The following is a 3,829-nucleotide window of genomic DNA, read 5'->3' on the forward strand; positions in this document are numbered from 1 at the left end:
ATAACCATAGGAGTGAATTGGTTGAACCTAAATAGAAACATCTTTATCAAATTTGGTGAATAATTGTTGCTTTAGTTAATTAGTTAATTTAGTGTGTCTAAGTTTCTAGTCTTGCAAAACTAGAGAAAAAACGTTTACTTTTATTATTTGTTTTAGTTAAAATTAGTTATTAGTTTAATTTTCCGTTCCCTGAGTTCGACACCTTACTTACTAATCTATACCACTAAAAGACATGTTCACTGCCTTTGTGTGTTCAATTTATTAATTAAAAGTAGGGATAAAACAAGTGCATTTTACACACATCAAGTTTTTGGCGCCGTTGCCGGGGAAATGTTCTAAATAATTAAGCTAATTCATAATTTTTTCGATCCTTTGTGTGAGTTTACTTGCATAAAGTTCATTTATTGCAATTTAGTAATTAGTAATTAGGTTTTAGTATCTGTTTTAGTTTAGTATTAAATTTAGAATTTTTTTCAAAATATCACTGATACTCGCCGAGTGCAATCGCACCTACTCGGCGAGTAGCAGTTTATTTAGCAGTAAATTTTATTTTTTTTAGTACAATCTTTTTGTTATTTTTACGCTTTTTATTCTATTGATTTCAGGACTTTCATGACCAGAGGATCAAACACACCACTGGTACCCCCGTTTGAAGATCCCGAATCCACATTGAAAAGGAACAAAGGAAAGGACATGGAGAGTTCAAGTACACCAAAGAAATCACCTTTGTCCAACTTGAAGACCGTTTTTGGGAAAAAGAAGAGCAATAAATCAGGAGCTTCTAGCGCTTCTTTGATAATTGAGGAACCAATTCAAGAAGATATTGGGTACGAGACCGAGGAAGAAGAGGAGGCAACGTACGAGCAAGAAACCGAGTCGGAGGAAGAGTTAGCGTTCACAATGGCTAACATTGATGAAATCCCCATGGGAGAATGGAAGAAGAGGATGCGCGACGACAATGGCCCGGGACTTGTGCAACCCGCAATTCCCGCGACTGCTACCTTCAAACTAAAAGGTCATATCCTAGCTTCACTCAAAGAAATACCTTTCTATGGGAAAGATCATGAAGATGCCTACAAACATTTGGATGAAGTCAATGATGTAGCTGATTACTTCAATATTCCAAATGTAACCCACGAAACTCAACTACTTCGTATGCTTCCGGTAACCTTCAAGGGTGCTGCTAAAGACTGGCTCAAGTCACTTCCCCCTGGATCAGTCACTACTTGGGCCAAGATGAAGGAAGAATTCATTAATCACTTTTGCCCACCTTCCAAGATAGCCAAGCTGAAGAAGGCCATTGCAAACTTTGAACAACAAGCTGGAGAGTCGCTATATGAAGCATGGGAGAGGTACAAGAGTCTGCTAAGGAACTACCCACACCATGATCTAAACTGCCAGCAAGAAGTTTCCATCTTCTATGATGGAGTCAATGTCACAACCCGGAAGTTGCTAGACTCGCAAGACCCACTTACAAAGAAGCCACCCCCGGTGATTAAAGAATTGATTGAAGAATTCTCTAAACACTCTAGAGAATACCATAACCCTAGGCATGATGTCACGAGGGGAGCCGCTTATGCTGCTACTGAAGACTTATCCGCGGTCATGGCTATGCTAAAAACCATGGATAGGAGAATGGATAAAATGGATCAAACGATCCATGCTATTCGGGTGGGTTGTGAAAACTACAATGGACCTCACCTCACTAGAGACTGCGATTTGGATGAGAATGGCAACAAAAAGGCGCAAGCGTGTTATTCGAGCGGAGACCGATATGATGAGGACTGGCGCAAACAAAAGAAAGAGTGGCTTCCTTACGAAGAGTACAAGAAGGCCAAGGAGGAGAAGTATAGACAAAAAGGGAGACGATTTTACCAAAAGGAGGAGCCGGTGCAAGAAAGGAAGCCAAGCTTGGAAGATATGCATACTAAATTTGTGGCTGCTTCCGAAAAAAGGCATAGTGATCATGATGCTGCTATCCAAGAAACAAGAACCATGCTCAGGAAACAGCAAGCATCCATCCACAATATAGAAACGCAGCTTGGGCAACTTGCTCGACCACTTAACCAAAGGTCACCGGGTGAACTTCCTAGCAAAACCGAAAACAACCCACGAGGCGCGCAAATAAACATTGTCACAACAAGAAGTGGGAAGATCATCACTCCCCTGGCCCCCATTCGAACTGAAGCAACCAGGGACTCACAGAAGGTAGGAGCGGAAGAACAAGCAGAAAACCAAAAATCACAATCTGAGAGTCCTACTCGCCGAGTAGGGCTGATGGACTCGGCGAGTACCCCATCAAAATCGAGTGATCAGTCTCCTGAAAAGCCTTACCAGCCTCCAATGCCATACCCAGCCCGAGCCAAGAAAGAGAAGCAGGAAGAGGGATATCAGAAGTTTCTAGACCACATTAAAACTCTTCAAATCAACATCCCTTTCATTGAAGCCGTCATGCAAATGCCCAAGTATGCAAAGTTCCTTAAGGAACTCCTCACCAATAGAAGAAAGATGGAAGAAGTGTAGAAGGTAGTGCTTAATGAGAACTGCTCCGCCGCAATGCTAAACAAGCTACCAAAGAAGAAGGGTGATCCGGGGAGCTTAACTTTACCTTGCCAATTTGGCAACTTGGCTGCAATTCATGCCTTAGCTGATTCTGGAGCAAGTGTGAATCTTATGCCATACTCATTCTTTAAGAAGCTAGACCTCCCGGAGCCAAGGCCAATTCGCATGGCAATTCATTTGGCAAATAAGACAGTCACCTTCCCAAGAGGCATATGTGAAGATTTGCTAGTGAAAGTGGATAAATTTGTCTTTCCGGTTGATTTCATCATTCTAGACATGGAGGCGGATCCGCAAGTACCAATTATCCTTGGAAGGCCTTTCCTCAACACAGCTAGCGCTATCGTAGACATGAGAGATTCTAAGCTCACCTTGCGGGTCGGGGATGATTCAGTAACATTCGGGGTAGACCAAGCTATGAAGTACTCTAGGAGTAGTGACGACACGGCGTTCTCAATCGACATGCTTGACGAACTATTGGAGGAAGACATACCTGAAAATTCCAGCAAGTTTGCAGCTTTAGATGAAGCATTTGATCCAGAAAAGGATTTATTAGAGATTGAAAGACTGTTGGAAGAAGCGGAGTATGAAGAAATAATGAAGCAATCTGACAGCCCTACTCGCCGAGTAGGGCCGATCTACTCGCCGAGTATATCAGAAGAGAAGACAGAAGTCGTGAATGCAGCCGCAAACTCGCCGAGTACCACACCTGCACTCGGCGAGTCCGTCACTAAGAACCACCAAACAGAGCTTAAAACGTTACCCGACCATCTGGAGTATGCTTTTCTGGAAGAAGGTAATCAAAAGCCAGTGATCATAGCCTCGGATCTGTCCAAATCGGAAAAGGAGGAACTAGTGCACGTGTTGAAGAAACGGAAACGAGCCATAGCATGGAGCATCACCGACATCAAAGGAATAAGCCCATCCTATTGTTCTCACAAAATCAATCTAGAAGAAGGAGCAAGGCCGGTGGTGCAACACCAAAGAAGGTTGAACCCAAACATGCAAGAAGTAGTCAAGAAGGAGGTGGTCAAACTCTTAGATGCAGGAATCATCTACTCCATTTCCGATAGTCCATGGGTGAGTCCGGTCCAAGTGGTGTCCAAGAAAGGAGGAATGATGGTTATAACCAATGAAAAGAACGAGCTAATCCCAACGCGAACGGTAACCAGTTGGAGAGTGTGCATCGATTATCGAAAGCTAAACGATGCCACTCGTAAAGACCATTTTCCCCTACCTTTTATAGATCAAATGCTAGAGAGACTATCGG

The 3,829-nt window shown here is 43.0% G+C and overlaps 1 non-coding gene across 1 annotated transcript; it reads right to left on the minus strand.

Moving 5' to 3' along the window:
* Positions 1-1,284: 1,284 nt before the first annotated feature.
* LOC145044625 (small nucleolar RNA R71) lies at positions 1,285-1,391 on the minus strand. The gene has a single exon (XR_013681573.1). It is a non-coding gene; the product is annotated as a small nucleolar RNA R71 (small nucleolar RNA).
* Between the last annotated feature and the right edge of the window lie 2,438 nt (positions 1,392-3,829).

This window comes from Lactuca saligna, chromosome 4 (assembly GCF_052625555.1).
Source record: "Lactuca saligna cultivar CGN05327 chromosome 4, ASM5262555v1, whole genome shotgun sequence".
In the NCBI taxonomy this organism is placed as follows: Eukaryota; Viridiplantae; Streptophyta; class Magnoliopsida; order Asterales; family Asteraceae; genus Lactuca; species Lactuca saligna.